Source organism: Homalodisca vitripennis, chromosome 2 (assembly GCF_021130785.1).
Source record: "Homalodisca vitripennis isolate AUS2020 chromosome 2, UT_GWSS_2.1, whole genome shotgun sequence".
Taxonomy (NCBI): domain Eukaryota; kingdom Metazoa; phylum Arthropoda; class Insecta; order Hemiptera; family Cicadellidae; genus Homalodisca; species Homalodisca vitripennis.
Window position 1 is genome coordinate 176934433 of NC_060208.1, and position 19488 is coordinate 176953920.

Here is a 19488-nt window from a genome sequence, read left to right on the forward strand (position 1 = left end):
CTCTATACGGATCTTAAAATAACTTTCAATAAAGAAAAACACCTTTTTTATACAAATATAAAACCCAGTAGTAAAATGTAATGTTTGCTTACCCTGAGATGAATGATGTAGGGTTGTTTTGACAAGCCTCGGTAGCGCAGTAGGCAGCGCGTAAGTCTCATAATCTTAAGGTCGTGAGTTCGATCCTCACCCGGGGCATTAAATTTTAATTCTGAGATATGCAGAAACAATACAGACTGAAATGGGTTAGTTTAGGTTTGTGCCATATTACTTTCACCAAAGTAATTAAGATTTGCAATTTATTTTTTAGAAATTTTGATTGGTAGTTCACTCTGATTTTTTGCAACTTCGGACTTTCAACATGATTGTTTTAAATTCTTTTCTTACATTTCAACTGATTTTAATATTTATGTTTATATTTACTACTTATAAAATACGGCTTTTGTCGGTTTACTTCATAATATAGACAAACTCAAACTCTTTTTATTTTTCAGTGTTTCTTTTCAGTCCAAGTTAACTTAGAAGGCAGTATGCAAGAGGTTTGAAACGAGGAGGGTTTGGGCGGTTGGTGAAAGAAATATTCAAGGCTGAAGTACGAAAGGCTCGAGATTGCGGTAGGGACCTCTCTTCATAAAATTTAAATATTTTTAGGCTTTTGTTGCTTCGTCGATGGATTAAAACTTTAATATATTATTCAACAAAAGAACAAATACCTAATGAGATGCAATTTTAATAATGAAAAAAAGTCTTAAAATGAAATATGTAGATGTTCGTGACAGCATATTACAGTATTATTGTAATTCAACGTTGAGTCTATTACTTTTCTTTACGGATAATATTTATAAAATCTTTCTTAATTTGGAATGTGAGCTAAAGAAAGATCTTGTAGTAAAATAAATAATCTAGCTCGTAGCACACGCACAGAACGGAAGCAGTGGTACAGCGCCATTAAAGGGCAATAAAGGGTGCCGTTAAATGAGATAGGTGATCACCTTTAGTCCAGAGCATAATTGAACCGTGGTTTATTTATTAGCCCGCTCAATACGGGCTGTAATGCGTTTTTCTCTTTAGGCCCTGATGTTCTATTCACTGAATATAAATGTAACGCGTGAGCTTTGTACATTCCTCTAGTTGCCCAGTTGTGATATTTGAAGTCCGTACACAATTTACAACGAGTATTATGTCTTGCGATTTTCTCATCTTAAATTGATAACGGATTATACGATTGTGATCTAACGTAGACAGTTGAATTCTTCACCTCACTTAAAGTATTATGGCTAAATAATACCGAAAATGTACTTCCTGTTTCGATCTATTCTTGCACTTGGTTAAGTGTATATTTTCCTACCATAACTACAAAGATTGCTTACTTACGAAGGATGCTACCATGATAAATATATCGCTTAGAGTTGTATTGTTCACTAGTATTAAATTTAATAATTATCTTTGATGAATAAAATTTAAATATGGGAAATTTTTGTTATTGCTAGAGAGTACTAATTATAGTATAATTTTTTATATATTTATCACTACTATTTATGTCATTCCCTACTAATAAACTGTTATATATCAAAGAAATATCCCGGCAATATCAGTAGCAATAAACTAATAAATACGTAGTTTTTATGCACATTTAAATAAAACAATAAGGTATAAGTCTATTTTATAATTCGCATTAAGTACCTCAACGATTTATGCCAGATTCTTTTAATTGGTTACCAAGATTTATGAATTTTACACCACAATTAATTTTTACAACATAAAAATAAATTTATTAATTTTTAGGCATTTAACCGTTACAATGAACCTGACCTGATTAACATGAGATAAAAATGTATATTACTTTTAGAGGATAGTACTTAACTCGTTTTGCGTACCTCGCATTTGTATAAAGAATATATGCTATGGATAATTTACAAATCTTCTACTACTCGTATATAAGAAGTATAGTAACTCTATACGGATCTTTAAATAATGCAAAACACCTTTTTTATACAAATATAAAACCCAGTAGTAAAATGTATTGTTTACATACCCTGAGATGAATGATGTAGGGTTGTTTTCACAAGCCTCGGTAGCGCAGTAGGCAGCGCGTAAGTCTCATAATCTTAAGGTCGTGAGTTCGATCCTCACCCGGGGCATTAAATTTTAATTCTGAGATATGCATGAAACAATAAAGACTGAAATAGATTGGTTAGGATTGTGCCATATTATTTTCAATGAAGTAATTAAGATTTGCAATTTATTTTTTTATAATTTTTTGATTGGTATTTGACTCGATTTCTGTTGCAACTACGGACATGATCGTTTTAAACTTTTTCTTACATTTCATCTGATTTTAATATTTATGTTTATATGTTAATAAAAGATCAACCATTATTAGAATTACTTTTATACAATTTGTTCTTATTAGTACCTATTACATATTAAATACATTGACAGGCAGATATCAGTGTTAACACGAATAAATTAAATCATACAGTTCTTACTTAGGTATGGAACCTGTTTATAATACCTTCAATGAATTTATCAGTTGTTGCTATACAATTAAGGATAATGTCCATCCTCTTCTGTTGTTTGTATGACGAGCAATAATTAATAACGAACTATGTCATTTTATTGTTAAGACGACATAATGTTCTTAATTATTGTGTGGTTTAAGGCTTCTGTATAAAAGATGGAACTTCCTTTTGTATCGTAACTGCAAATGTAAAATCCATTCGCTTTTCGTTGATTACTACGGTGGTTTTTATCATAGCTCATTAAATATTTTAGGTCGGGTGGCGTGTAGTAAAAGTATTATTTAACTAATTTATACGGGGTTTTCACTATATTATAACCAATTTTCTCATATGCTGTGAGTTGAACAAAATATAATTTCACTTTTCACTTTGGAGGCCACTTTTTCATGCATTTCTTATACTAAAATGATGCAAACCTTAGTTTCTTTTACTTACCACCAAAAGTATAAATTTAATTATACAAAACTCAATATATAAATAAATACGCCATGGTATATAAGTAACCAAAGAGCACTGCAAACTAGAATTTAGGTTTGTTTATTCAAAACCTTTTAAATTGGTGACAAAATGACTAATAATGTTACAAGTGTAAAAGTATTAAAATATTTATTCAATGGAGACGAATACAGTTTGAAATTAAAGGCCACCTTCCTTAAAGGAAATGTATCAAACAAATGGTCAGTAAAATACCCAAAGGGTGTAGTAACCTCAGTATATCCTTTTCCTTAAAACAAACTCTAAAATAAAAAGATTTAATTTCAAAATGTAAAGTTTGTTTATAGAATATTTAAAATGTTTGTATCATTCAAAAACTAATTTAATAAAAAAACTAAAAGGCATGAGCAGTATTTCAAATGGATAAGTACCATGACTCAGTACACTGTAACATATCCATAATTTAAATACAATTACTTACATTTGTTGAAATATTACAATGTTTCCAAGTAATAATTTGGGACAATTTGAATTTTTTTAACTAAATTTAAAAAGGATAGCAATAAAGGCCAATAAATTCGTTACCTTAAATAAGAGATTAGATATTTTAAAGAGAACGTAATGAATATAATGAATTAGAATATCTTATATAGCTGAATGTGTTCGGCATGTAATGAAATTCCCTCTACTGCTTTCGTTATTAATGTATAAATATATAAGCAATAAATTACAATATTTATATATGTTTTATTTGTAATAAAAATATAAACTATAGTTGTACGTATTTAGAAAACCTATTAAAGTAGAGTATTTGGAAATAATGTTGAAATTCCTTTAAAATTTAAGTTAATAAGAAACCGTAACCATTTAAATATGTATATAAAATAATGTCATGCAATTTTCAAACACATTTATAAATCGCTCATTCTACACATATATGAAATATAGAAAGTAAAACATAATATTGTTGCCTACATTAGTAGGCATTTTAGGAGTAATTGTGAAACTGCTTTAGACAATTTAAACAAAGTTATTAAAAATACAATCTATTTTATTTTAATAATGTTACCAAGTGCATTTGTTCTAGAAACATTGACATGTTTAAGATATGGAAATTTATAAGTAACATGATTTCAGGACTTTTATTTCATGATATTTAATAAAGCCTTCCTCTTTATAAATTTTCTAAAATTTGGACGAATGTTATACAAAAGTTAATTTAAATTGTTGCAACGCAGTAAATAGTTTTGATAATGTATGGCTACATAAATTGAAGTGAAGAAAAAATGTCATTCTGGTATAATATACATGTAAACAATTAGGGAATTATTATATTCACCGTAACCAAAAAAAATATATTTATTACATTTTAGGTTTAAAGTGCAATAATGAAAAACCTACGCTGCAATAACAATTCCTAACGCTTTATTAATTGCGTCTGATAAAAATAGCTTAGTCATTAGCCTTAATTGTTCAGCAACTGCGTAATAAGGCTATTAAAAGGTACTTAATTTGATTTATTAGTTTCCTCTAAAACCTGTATGCATTCGTCCCAAGTCCACACAATTAAGCTTTTACTTTTTGTTCTTGGAATAATTAATTGTGTTGGTAGCTCAGACCCTTCTACTGTTTTACATGCGTTGAAGAATAATAAAGTCAAGATAATTTATTGCATATTAAAATACTCGCATCTATAGGTATCTTATTTATCTTTTGTATAAAGATAAATATAGATAAATAACAGAACAGTAGCTACAGAACAAGTTCTGTGTGTCGTAGAACAGTTCTGCTTATCCTTATACGAGTACTGTACAGTACCTTGTTCAAAACAGTATTTAATAACATTAAAAACGATAATTTTTATTTGTAGAATTACCTTGTAGCGATATCAAAACCAATACTATATTGTTATAACGGCCATTTTGAGTACAAAGTCAACAATACGCCAGTATATTCGCGAAAATTTCGGCCACAGAAAAGGAGTATTCTTGCCTTACTCCTAGAAACACTATACAGTTGTCAGAGATTTTTATATTGCTTCATCACCCAGTACGTTGTTTGACTCGAAGAAGACTTAGGCTGCCGAAGAGTGTGTCTACGGGCTCTTCCTTACTGCTGTTTGCGATGAGGGACTCTGTGGGCGTCCACTTTGTGGCTTTCATCAACCCTAGCGTGAAGCTTTCAAAGCTTTTAGTCTGATACAACTGTGAATAAAAAAGTAAATTTATTATACTTGTAGGGTTGAGAAAAGTATTTTACAAAAATATCCAAGGAATAAAGTAGCTAATGCCGAGATCCGATTCGTTAAGAAAAATACCTGATTTTTTGTGTGAAATTTACTATGAGAAAGGAATTAATCAGCCACTCTATATATTTGGTGGAGATTGAATGGCAGGGCATGAAAAGGGATACACACATGAAATTATAGGGTTTCAAAAAACAATATTTTTTCTATATTGACATACTTAATAACAACCGTCAGACTTCAGTCAGCTAACCATACATAGGTTCTTAGGTTAGCAACTTTCAGTCTCTTTATATCGTTATCTGTAGTTAATATTATTACTATTTACATATGTAACGGTCAGTTTTGAGTGCATCAAGTTGAAAAAAATATAATTTGAGAAAAATTACTGTTTTATCATTTTAACACTTTCAATACCCCTCATTTTGAGCTCCTCATCCACAAAATCAAGCGTGGCTGACGATCGTTTTCTTTATCAGTAATAAATCCTTTGTTGTAAACTGGCTATCGACTTAAGAGGATGAGAATCGAGTTGGTTACTGGAACAGACTTGCCGATGAAACAATACGATGGTAGAATCAAGAGTTATTGACTCTGTAATTACAAGGGTTACGACTAAGCCTGATCGTGGTTGACTTGTGAGTTCAGAGCAGTTGTTCGACGATGAAGGAGGACGCCGTAAGTCCTTGGTTTATATATGTCTATAGTTTGCAGAAGAGGCAACGACATTTGACTTTGGTACTCAGTTGACGAGTAAATTCTTGTGTCGTTGCACGCTTTGAACTCCGCAAAGAGTCAAGTCATCCTTTCGTTGAGACTGGCTCAGCCATCTTATCGGGAGAATGAGATCGACAAACTTATACACTTTCTCGTCGAGGACACCACCTGGTGTGGGATTTGATCATCGTAGAGTTCTTGGTGGTTTTGGGTGTGTCATCTTCACGGCTTAAAAAAATTACTACAGGTTTATCACGAAGCCATATGAATCTGCAGGTGGAATGAAATGCCCGACAGAGTTGCAGATGCTGCGTGAAGTCAGGCAATTCGCATTACGTGGGCGTAGTGCCCACCCTCACCTTCCAGTTAATGTATATTTATACCAATGTATCGAAAGATCGCTTCTTAGACTAACACGACTTTAGTATATTTTAATCTATGACCTGATTGAAGCAAATCCGGGGGATTAGATCACATTGATTTAATCCAAAACGGATCGTAAATTTTTATACAGTAATTCTTGTAAATAACTATTATATTATACAGAATTTTGTATCAGGTGTTGTCTACAAAATATGCAAGATTTACTGGTTTGAGCTCTGTAAAATGAAGAAAGGAGAACACTTTTATTCAGTCACGTATCTTAAAATACGTGAGTGATTCATAGCTGAAGATGACGTTAAATAGTTTAATTTGTATTTATTTAATACTTCTACAAAACTAATAACGGCGATCATAACATTGACGCATCATTTTATTTTGTGCAATAATGTTTTACGAAACGTGTTAGAAGGCAAGAACTTGGATTTTTAGAGTTTCGCAAAGAATTGTAAGGTCAGTGATAGTAGTTCTTCCACATTTTAACTCTCCGCATTCATTTATGTCATCATGGCAGCCCCATTAAATGCAATTTTTTTACCATTCTCTGGTGATTAAGCCTTAAGAATAACTTAAATATTAAAAAGAGTTAATTACGAAATATTTATTAACTGTTTAATGAATAAATTATTATTATAAATAAAAGAATTTGTTAAGTAGGAACAGAAAAACCACTCAAGCACTATACTACGAGTTTTTAGATTCTGAAAATAAAATGTAATGCCCCGGGTGAGGATCGAACTCACGACCTTAAGATTATGAGACTTACGCGCTGCTTACTGCGCTACCGAGGCTTGAATACTGAATTTACATTATCATCTCAGGGTTGACTAGTAATATATTGAATTATTACATACATGTTGAAAAATTTCTGCAAAGCAAATTTATGATTTATTTCTTACTGCTAATTGGTTATAAAAGTGCTGTATTGAAAGGTTTACCTAGTATATGGAAAGGGTTATAATATTAAATGATAGTTTTGTTCACAGATTAAATTTTTAACATCTGGACATTAAAAAACGACCGTGGAAGGCACAAATAATAGTTATATTACTGTCTGAAACTAGATAGAGAAATCGGAAATCGTTACTTTCAGCAGTTCTAATCAGTCACCAATGATCATGAGTTTTGAAATGACAGATGATTACTACCAAAACTCTTATGAAAAAACTGTCATAAACATTTATAAGGCCCTCTTTTAGTTTCCTATGTGTAACAATATCTGAATGTAGGCTGAAATCTACGCTAGGTAAACCTTTCAGTCCAGCACTTTTATAACCAATCAGCACTAAGAAATACATAATAAATCTGCTTTGCAGAAAATTTTTAATACGTTGTATGTAATAAATGAATAAATTACTAGTGCACCCTGAGATGATAATGTAAATTCAGTATTCAAGCCTCGGTAGCGCAGTAGGCAGCGCGTAAGTCTCATAATCTTAAGGTCGTGAGTTCGATCCTCACCCGGGGCATTACATTTTATTTTAAGAATCTAAGAAAGCATAAATGGTAGTATAGTGCTTGAGTGGGTTTTTCTTTTCCTACTCAACCTATTATTTTTTTACAATAATAATATATTTATTAATAACAGTTAATAAATATTTCGTAATTAACTATTTTTTGTATATTCAATAACTTTTTGTTTTACAACGATAATTTAATTTACAATATTCATATTTAGTGTGATTTATTATGAATTTTGAATTCCTTCCCATTTTATAATTCCCTGCTCATGGAATCTCAATACTTCAAGAGGTTTCATTCAATAAGATCTCCAAATGCCTGTCTGTTCTGGTGTCTTTGGTCTATGGGGTTTTGTTCCAATATCTTCCTAATTCTTGGCCTGTAAGAGTTATCCTATCATCCTATTTGTGTTCTAGTACAGTGATGATTTTGGGTTCTTCTGAGCACCCGTGTCTTTCAGCCTACGAAAATTCTGTCCTGATGGAAAGCACGGTTATGTTAAACTACTTGCCTGTTTTAAGCCCCTGGCCACCATAATCACCACATAGGGATACTCAGTATCACACTGGGTTCTTTGGTTAATTGGGCATGCTTAGTTTAAAATCCATGCAATAAATTCGTAATAGCTATGTAAAAATATGCATTTACCCTTTATATCCATACTCTACATAACTTTACTGAATACAAATTTGTACCGCGCCAAGAAAATTATTCGTTTTAATTAAGGTTTAAAACATAATAAAATAATATATATATATATATATATATTAAAATATATTATTAATATATTTTAAATATATATTATTAAAACATATTAAAATATAATACGTAGTTAGTTGTTCTAAAAATTTGTGTAGCAAGTAGTTCTTCCATTAGGCTCTACTGTTAATAGAACACTCATACCAACTTTGAGTAAACTCTATATTAATTTGAGTAAACGGGTTTGTTTATAGTAGGACAATTCCTATTTAAAATGTTGGCACAGAAGTAAAGTATTTCTTGTCAAACTGTGCTAGGTACTGAAAAGGCGAAAACACTCCCCCACCAAATAGTCAGTGTGCTATAAATTTCTCCTCTATCGCCATTCTTCAGCACCATGCCTTGGAGATCCCTTTCCTGATTAGTGTTGACCGTGATCCTCGCCCAGTCGTCAATAGAGTGGGTTAAAAATGAAGAGACCCGGCCGTTTGAAAGTGCGGCCGCTTGACGACCTCCTGTTCGGGACGAGTTATCCAAAGAAAGAAAATAGTGTATAAAACTACCAAATAACACTTTGTAGTCTGAATATTTTTAATTTGATAATATAAATGAGTTCCTGTTTATCAGTTGTAATACTATGCTATGTGTGGTTTTCAAATAATTATTTTTCTTCACTTTGGAAAACCATATTTAAAAATTGCAGATTCCAGAAGTCTTTGAGCCCTCGAAGTAGTTCACTCTTGGAATAAAATTTACGCTCTTAAATACCAATTAGTCCCAAACAACGGTGTCCAAGAGATCAGTTTGTTGGTTTCAGAGGGAGGAACCGACTGAAAAGGGTTGGTCCAGACAATGGATAATCTCCGGGACAGGGACTCAGAGAACAATTGGTTGCACAAGATGGGGTTTTCCTAAAGACGGAGATTTCAGAGATCAGATACTTACGGAATTAATGTTCCCAGATACGGGAATTGTTTGGTTCCGAGGACAATTAGCTTTAGGGAGAGAATCTTCACATAACGGTGACCATTAGACATACTGGTCCTTAAAGAACTGTTTCAAAAGTAGCGGATTATATTTCATAAATTTTAACTGTTTCTCATGCATATGAAAGGAAATGTATTTTTCTTTATGTATGGAGAACATCAAACCCAAATGTTGTTGCATTAAACGATCAAACTGGCCGATACAGTACAATGAAAAATATTTCAATGTTCTGTATAATAAGAAAGGGCTTTAATCCTACAGTGTAACAGATATACAATATAGTTTGATGTGTTAAATATACCTTTTATTTTACTAATTTAAGATTGTTGTTGCCACATATAATATAATACAATTTATGAATTTTCTTAATCTACCTGAAATTATATGATAAGTTTAAGAGCAAACAGACTAAAACAAATTTAATCACAACGTAGGTTTAACATTGGATTATAGAGACTTGCTGTGCTTGACGGCTAGTGTCACTTAAACTAGGTATATTGCTGTTTCGTGTTCAGCAACAAAATCTCTAAAATCTCTGTCTATAGTTTTTACCCCATTGATCGTGTTTATTTTCTGTTTTTAAAGTTCAAATATTTCAAAATGTGTAGAAACGTTGATGAACTTAATTATGTGTATTCCACTATTCATATAGAATAGTACTACTAAATTCTTTCCGTTAGTAATATAGGTTAAAATTATACGCAAGAAAGTATATTGCCCAAATAATGAAGCAATTCAAAATTACATAACGACTACATATCATTCTATACCAAATCTTTGAGAAAGGTCGTTAGTGTTGAAAGGCTAAGGGAAACGTGTCGCCATGTGTATGCACCATGAGACCCTTGACAGAATGGGACTCTTGTCTCAATGACCAAGTCGGCGAGAGTATCTGTAGCCTTACTTAAACAAACTAGAACGGTTCACAGACAATTTAGGGTATATGCCATGCAATCCAACATGATTCAGTGAATTTAAACGTAATAAGCAAATTTTATACATTAATTAATTTTATATGATCATTTAGTAAAAATGGATTACAATAAAAATAATTTAATATTAGTCTAATGTATCCAATATAAAAGGTAAATAGTCTACGTGTGACACAAAATAGTAAAATTTAAGTGCCCTGGGTGAGGATAAGACCTTAAGATTATGAGACATATGCGTTGCCTACTCCTTACATTATAAGTTAAAAAAAGCTGTTAAAAGTCAATAAAAATTCATTATAAATCAATACCGCTATACTACTTATTTATTCACTTTTACGCCCTTGAGAATAAAATATCATGCCCCGGGTGAGGATCGAACTCACGACCTTAAGATTATGAGACTTACGCGCTGCCTACTGCGCTACCGAGGCTTCTCTCCTTACAATTGCAAATCAGTCCTGTTACTAGAATATTGGGCAATGTGTTTATACTTCTAGAATAATTAAACATTCCATCCATTTAGCGTCCTAAGGTTATTTGGAAATACCAACAAGGCTTCTTTTTATTATAGGCGTTCCTGTATAACACCAACCTTAGCATTTGAAACCTCCACTTTCAATTCACGTGTTCTCAAAACAAAGCAACATAGCCTCAACCCAACCTCAAAACAGTGCGTCTTTTCTACGTACCAAACTAATATACCCTAAACTCACACCATTATTAAAACAATACAGCTTAGCCTCAATTAATTCTTAAAACAACGTGTCCTAACATCAACAAAAGTAGCCTACACCCTATCCTTAAACCATCATCAAAACAATATACCTCAGCATAAAACATGGTTCAACAATACATAACAGTCTAAAAGGCATAGTAAAAACAATACACACTGTCCTCAAACCGTTGTCGAAAAAATACACCCTTTCGTCAAAACAAGATGAAATAATACTTTCTATCCTGAATCCATCATAAAAATACACCCTATCCTATAAAAAATCGTTAAAGCAAAGAAATCATTCATAGCATAACACAATGCTAAATAGTACACATTAGTTTAAATTCATCATCAAAACAATAATCTTATCCTCAGCCATTATTAAATTAATACACCCTATCAACAAATCATCGCAAAACTAATATACGCTATCGTCAAATATTACAAAAACAACGAACCGTACTTCAAAAGATCGGTAAAAAAATTCACTCTGTCCTCAAACCATTGTAAAAACATTATATTCTATGTCCAATCCGACCTCTAAATAGAGGGATTACAGGAACACGCCACTTTGTAAATCTAATGAAGGTGGAGAGGGCGGTGGAGCGGGGTAGCGGCAGGGTGAGATGTAAATGGCGAGAGAGCTGAGCTGAAGGACGTAATAACGCGTAGCGAGCGAGCAGCGTGATCAATAAGTGGACCAATAACTAACTTGCCAGACTAAGAGCTTCCGCCTGCTACATTTAGATGATTACCCCGCCTTACCTTCGCCTCGGACCGCGGACTGGAATAATATGATTGGTGTGCTCTTTAATCCTAGTTAAGTTCAAATTCGGAAATAATGTTTTAGGGTTGTTATAAGACACCCCATTGTATTTTTTGGTCGTTGATGACATTATGGTTGATCTGTAAAAAGTGTTAGTTGCTGTTACTGAGAGAAAATCTGGTTTGTGGAAAAGACTAACTATATTAACTTACAATGAGATATACCAAGGTATGTTACTTAAAGTGGATGAAGTTACTTTTACAAGCAGAAGTAGACATATACTAAAAATAAAGTGATTACAGAATACAAAATAAGAATACTTCTTATCCTTTTTATACAACTTGTGTATTGGTGTAGTTTTGAGTAGTTGAAATAGTCAAATTATATTTTCCATTATAATGCAAAAACAGGTTTACCAGTAATATGCAGCCAACCTACTCAGATGCGACGTATTAAAAACAAACACTGACTATCATTAACATAAAACAAAGAGGTCAAAGAAAACATGATTTAATTGAAACAAAAAAATAAATTCATACAATTCTGATCTAATCCTTTATAAACATTTAATTTAAAAGAATATAATGTTGCTGTAGTTCTTCTCGGGTATTCTCTCCGGTATCCTAAATAAAAAAAAGATGAAGATATATAGTAATCAATATGGCCTTTTGGCCCACAGAGAGCCCTAAAAGTCATCATAAATGACCGCTCTGCTGTAACAAATAAGCCTGCTACGTACATCCCGTCCCACGACGGGCACTGTGAAGCATTTCACCCTTATTCTCGGTAACATCAGACTGCAAAATAAAAATATATAGTTATGAATCCAAAATATACATTTTTAGATAATGTCAAACTATAGGTAAGTAATTATATTAATTTAATAATTGCATTTAACTGGGGTTCCTTTTTCTTAGGGATTGTATAATTTGTGAAGCTGTTTAATAAAGCAACGTAGGAATGTAGGACGCGTAGTAACAAAGCTCCATTGAGGTTGCATGCAAAAGTTCAAGTCTATAGGTGATTTTATTAGACCATATGTGTTACTATGTTACAAGTAAAGATGTTATATGATTGTACTCAATGTATTTACTCTGGAATGTTCTCCTTGCCATCATCGTTATTCATAAGAGCAATATAAAAATGTTTACAAACGCTCAGCCAAATCCCACGGTGGGTCATGCACTATCTTCAAACTCGAGGTTGCTTTCATAGAAATGGAATTTTATGCAAACTTTCTATATATTAGTTCAAGTTTTAAAACTTTCTGGTTATCGCGTGGAAAGACAGTCAGACACAAATATGACATTATAAAAAACAAACAATAGTTTAGCTTTTATGTTAAAAACTGAAATGTTTTGGCCCCACAAAACTAAAAAATAAACATCATTTTTCTAAACACCATCTTTCAAACTCGGGCTTGTGACGAGAGTGACATAGATTACATTTGCAGCCCCTCGAATGATAACTTTTCACTTCGCTAACACTCCGCAAATAATTACCTAAAAACAACAGACAACGTTCTTATTTAACCCAAAGGGTGATTTTATTTTTATTGTTTATATCGTATAATTTATATTTGAATATTGAGACAACATCAGCCTAGAATAGAAACCCATCAATAAACATAGTTATTGATATACAATTGTCTTAGTAACTCTAACTCTTTATTTCTTTTTTACAGGTATTGTGTGGAATGTGCTTTCAAATAAAACTAGTAAGTTGAATCTTATTCTAGTACATAATGGACTAATTTTATGCCATTATATAGGATTTTATCGTACATTATACATCAATTACTATAATCCTTTGAATATTTTAGTGTTTAAAATATACCTTGATATTAAATCCTTAGAGCACAAAAGAGGTACACCCCTAATTGCATGGTTTGGTGCAAAATAAAATCAGAATTCAAAAATTACTTAAAAGATTAAATGTAATCTATTATTAATACCACAATAAGGGCAAACAGACTTGTAAGTTTCAAATTTATCAGTTCAGTCACATTTATGTTACACATACAACCACTTTGTTAAGTTTAGCAGGGCACTTGTTTAACCTTTCAACCTTTATTAATGTGAAAGGTTGAAGTATTGACAAAATAGGAGTGGGAAGTATACATAAAGCTTGGACTTGTACATTATTTACTCTCCGATTTTCCGCCAGTTGAACATTAAATGCGTGTTTAAATAGGTGGAAACGAAATAATAACTTTTTATTTATTATTTTGTAAACTCCACGAGACTTCGTGGTACACACTTTATTGGTGTATAAATAAAAGTTTAATATAGTATACATTTTTATTTCTAACATATGCATTCCTTTTGGAGGATTAATGTTTAATCACAGAGGTGACAAAACAAACAATTAATATTTTCTTCTAATACCATATTTGTTGCCTATGGGTATTATTTTCCCTCATTAGTCACTATCCAAAAGCAAACTTTAAATACTAAAGATTTTTAAATATTTATTTGAACATGAAGCACTAAATTTTAATGTCATAAATATACATAAAATTGTTGATTTATAAAATTGTTGTTTTTGCAGACAAGTTAGTCAAACCTTGCAGTTTAGGATAGTTAATTTTTGCCCTTTAAGTCATTTCAAATTAATATTAAAAATACTAAACCCAAGAAAGAACCTTGAGTAGGGCCAATTGTTGATTCCGTTGAACTTTTATGTCCGAATATCTGTAGTTACACTTTCGAAGTATTGTTCTATTATTAATAACACATGATTAAATCAAAATTAACGTAATAACTAAAGGTCTATATAATATAATTTAACTAAATACTAAGTACGAATATATTTTTCAAATCCATTGCTAATACAGTTATTGTTTTCTGAATGCAGATAATTGATGATGTATACTTGTACATTTAAGTATTATCGCTTTTGAGCAATTTCTTGAGAAATATATCCTGAATACATGCAAACCTAAATAGGGGAAGTGGCTTGTATATATATATATATATATATATATATATATATATATATATATATATATATACTTTAAGTTGTTATAGTATACTACAAAGTATATATATATACTAAGTATGGTTTCTTGAAAATATGGAACGAGTCTCCAAATTTAGTTCCCTTAAAATATAGGTAGTACTATGTAGAATAATGTTTTTCACTTTAATGTGTAACATTTTAGTATAACACGTAGTACATTTTATTCTATTTTATATTTGTTTACTTTCGTGTGTTGAAGTAGATAAAATTAAATATAGATATTTATAACCCAATAATAAAATAATATTCATATTGTTACAGTAAATGAGCTATAAGTATTTTCATCAGGTTATTTTTACATCGTCTAAGAATTCCCTAGCTCAACAAAATTTTGTTTGCAATACAATTTTAGAGACAATTGTAATGCAAAAAATTAACTGAAAAATGCTTTAATTAAAGAGGCAGAAAATCCATTTCTAGTTAGACATTTTTCTAAACTTCTTTAGACTCAAACGCAAAATTAAGAACCTAAAACACCAAAAGTGTTACTGAATAGCGTAGTTTAAATAGATTCTAATAAAAGGATTTATTTGGCCAAACGTTAAGGAGCCCTAGCACAGGAGAAGTTCGATTTTAGAAAACATTTTACAAGGAAAAATGTTTATTATTAACTGTTGAATACGCTCTATAAGTGATAAAAATTGAATCTAAAAATTTCAGCATGATGCAAGAAAATGAGTTTGAAATAGTTTAAGTTGCAGTAGGGGTTGAACTTGTTCCACATCTATCCCATCTTATCAGCGTAACAACGCGACAGCGTGAGTTGGAGAACCTGCTGCAACAAACTGCTGATTGTGAAACTTGCTACTTTAAGTTTAACCCATTTAACTGTCGCACGTGTTACCCTACGAGGACGCTGACAGTTCAAGTTCAGGCGCGGCCTTTCAGCAACTTTGAGTGCGAGAAACACATCGTGTTGTAGATAATGTAGGACAGTACCCCTTAGCGAGTTTCCATAGGGGATACGAGAAAGCGCAGTCGAGATCGAATATAAAGAAATTTGGAAGGGTGAAACTGGTTTGGATCTTTAGACACGGTTCTGGGCAAATTTACAAAATTTTATATTTATATATGTGTGCAAAGGCGCTCGATTGAGTCTGGGATATAGGACTTAGAAAAATTTTAATTTCCAAAATAATTTATACATTTAGCCTACATTAATGAACAAGCCCATTCCGCTTAGATTTATATTCAGTAGCATCATAAGTGTTACACTTTCACAAAATGGAGCTTAAAAGCTTAAACGCTTGAAATGACTCAGATAGCAACTGTATGAACTGGAAGGTATAATGAAGAATAGTGAGTTGTAAGCTAGATATGTGACGTTACACAGAAGTAAAGTAAAGTAATGTATTATTCTATCTGGCGAAGGACTAAGAAGCACTCTGTAACACCACTTAACCTGGGCGACTAACGGCTTAAATGCGACTTCCGAACCACAACCAATGGCTGAGCAGGCGGGCTGCTTGCAAGGCGATCTCCCATCCAAGCAGCAGCCGAGCTCGACGTTGCTTAATTCGTATCTACAAGGCTCACGATAACCGCCGTACCCGCTAAAACTGCAGTATTGGCAAAATAAAGGAATAAAATAGAGGAGTATCAAAAAAAAGCAGAAGTCCCTTAATTAAAAACTGTCAATGCAAAAGCACAGACTCTACTGTCGATGGCGTAAACCTCAAAATCGATCTAATTCTTAGACCTGGTGCCAGCAAGGATAAATATAAAATTCCAAACTGTATAGAAAATGTTGATATTTTTCACCTTTAAGAAAACATAGCTGAGAGAAATAACGCTTTTAATACAATTGTTTACCAATTTGTATATTGAAATCGCTTTCTGAGAAAGATTACATTTTGTTTCGCTAAAAACTGTTCCGCGTGTTACCAAATATAAATAAGAATAAAATAGACTTCAGTTTGGAGATATACAAACGTACGATTGAATACATAAGGAACTCTCGAACCCGAATTTATCACTTTCTGCTAACATATAGGTTACACCAAAGAAGTTTACACTGAATGGACACTTAATATTTGCTAAAATGTAAAGTTGAAAGTATACTATTACTCAAATTTCTAATTTCGTTACTTAAAAGGTTGAAATAAGAAGTGTTGTTCAGCTTACTTTATGCTTTCAAGACTATAAATGTAAACAATTTGAAATTAGTTGTTAAATTAATCAAACATTGGGTTAAGCTGTCATCAAACAATGTTTATTCAGTAGAGCTTGTTACATTTAACAGACTCTTTCAATTACTAATATTTGTCTGCTGCAATGCAACTTTAGAGACAGAGATGGTATTTTTCGCAACTTTATAGATCCGGGGCGTAGTTCGGAGAAATTGAAAAATAGGCCTGTATATTAACCAGGAACCCTAAGAATAAACATATATAATTTTAGTACAAACTGTTCAGTAGTGTTTACGTGATTGAGTAACACAGAGACAGACATCTATAAAAGTAAGCATATAAATAACAAGACTTGTTTGTTCTTATCAGAACTGAAAACGTTTTAGTATTTAGTTAGTTATTTATTTTATTGTGACGCTTTCAATCCAGCAACGCTGGTCAATGAAGAAGACATCAGGTATCAGGTATTCCCTTTTGTTGCAATCAACCAACCGGTTTGAAATGTTCGAATAATCTAACGTCAAATAAATAAATCGAATGAGGCGTTTCCGATTAAGAGAGAAGATAAAAGGGGAAGTTTTTACTCGTATAACACGAATAGGCACGGACTACTGCAGGTAACAAATCAATTTACGATTGTTTGTCCAGTTTTGGCCGCACTATCCGTGATTGAGTGAGTAGGTATTGCCCAAGAGGTCAATTAATTAGCACTGGCCGTTCATCGTAGTTTTCCCCAACGTGCATTCAATTTGGCTTCGTGTTCTCTTGTTTATTTGTGTATACACAAACGTCCACGTTTGTTTGTTTATGTTGATACCTAATGGATTAGCGAAGCTTTAAGTACATTTTTACATACATTTAATATATATCCAGTAAAAAACTCACTATTTTTTAAACGCATTTGGAGATGAAAAAAATGTGCTTGCGTTATTTGACATAAGTTAATAATAAATAGTATTGAAGCCGTGGGAGGTGAGTTTAAACGCAGACAAATAAAAAAAATGTATAAAAAGTTTATCATTTAAAATGTTAGTCCTTTATTGATGAGCAAAATATTCGAGAATCAGATAAAATAAAACCGCCATAATAACTTTTGCATTGAATCAAATAAATCCGTATTGATAAAAACATTTCTGGTATAAGAAATGAATTAAAAATTAAGAATTATTGCTATGCAACTCATTTAATTTTTACAATTTATTTTATACAAAATTTATGGTTGAATTATAAGTTAAATTTGCAGAAACATTTTGTTGACTCAACGATTTTGAGATTGTTTGGATGTATGTGATACTTTTAAATGCGACCATTTTGAAATGTATATTATTTTTTTGTAGTAAACATTTAATTGGCCAACGTATGTGCCAAGTCTAAAGGACCACCATTTTTAAAATGCAATAAAAACACTCTTGGTCAGACAGGCACTAAACAAAGTGAGATAGAATCTACGTATGGTACGTATGGAGTGTTTTGCTTTTTTTAGTGTCTGATATCATTTCCTAAATTGTCCCAATATCTTGTGAAAATATTGTATACAAATTAATTAAAAGAAGTAAAAACATCAGTTATAAATATTTAATGAAATAAGAATTGAACACTTAAATTGTTCTTTAGTTTATATTATCACTTTAGTTTATACTATCACAAACTACATAGACATTTAAGGTTATGCAGTAATGTATTTCTTATTGTACAAACAGACTGTTATAACTTCGATTTGAAACTACTTTAAGTAGATTTACTTAACTTAACTTAGAATAGGATTTTTTTATTATGAAGTGAGACCGATATTTTTTCTTGTTTTATTAGATGCTTTATCCTCAATACTCCAGAAGTATTTCCAGGTTAATTGACGTAAGCAACTAAATCAGATAAAATACGTACATTAGTCCGTGTTGATAGAATTAAATTTTGTACACACACTTAAATGCTAATTTAAGTTTCGAAGAAATTATTGATTTCAATCTTTATTACATATGTACGTTGGAAATAGTTGAAATTTTGAAATTTTAACAACCAATTTGCTTATGTAGATCATGAAATAAAAGAGCTTGAAAAATAAAATCGCTTAACGTATAAAATATGAAAACGTATAAAATAGATGTCGACTTGTCTTATTTCAAATTTCAAATTTTTTTATAATTAAATAACTTCAATCTATACTTAAGTGTTTAAATATTAATAATGAAGCCATTTGTTTAAAATATTATAGTGTAATTTATAAAATCAAACAGAATTACAATATATTCTGGCACTATATAAAATGAGTGTATTATATTATATGTAAGCAGCTTGGAAATAATCTTTTCCATTGGGTAAGAATATAGAAGTTAAAAAGCCTGTATTTATAATACTGTAGATTATTCAATATTAAATTAAGCCTTTTTTGTTTTATCTTTGTGTTGCAGAATGTTTTTTAAGCCAAAACTTTTAATTTACTATTGTTTTGGAATTTACTTTATCAGTTAATCTTTTCCA

The 19488-nt window shown here is 31.4% G+C and overlaps 1 protein-coding gene and 5 non-coding genes across 7 annotated transcripts in view; 4 read left to right on the plus strand and 2 right to left on the minus strand.

Annotated features, from left to right (window-relative positions):
• The window catches only part of LOC124355084 (regulator of G-protein signaling 20), a 403888-nt gene that overhangs the window by 130562 nt on the left and 253838 nt on the right, over positions 1 to 19488 (plus strand). The window lies entirely within an intron of this gene.
• Trnam-cau lies at positions 126 to 198 on the plus strand. The gene has a single exon. It is a non-coding gene; the product is annotated as a tRNA-Met (tRNA).
• Trnam-cau lies at positions 2069 to 2141 on the plus strand. The gene has a single exon. It is a non-coding gene; the product is annotated as a tRNA-Met (tRNA).
• On the minus strand, positions 7019 to 7091 carry Trnam-cau. Its single transcript has one exon. It is a non-coding gene; the product is annotated as a tRNA-Met (tRNA).
• Trnam-cau lies at positions 7697 to 7769 on the plus strand. Its single transcript has one exon. It is a non-coding gene; the product is annotated as a tRNA-Met (tRNA).
• On the minus strand, positions 10738 to 10810 carry Trnam-cau. The gene has a single exon. It is a non-coding gene; the product is annotated as a tRNA-Met (tRNA).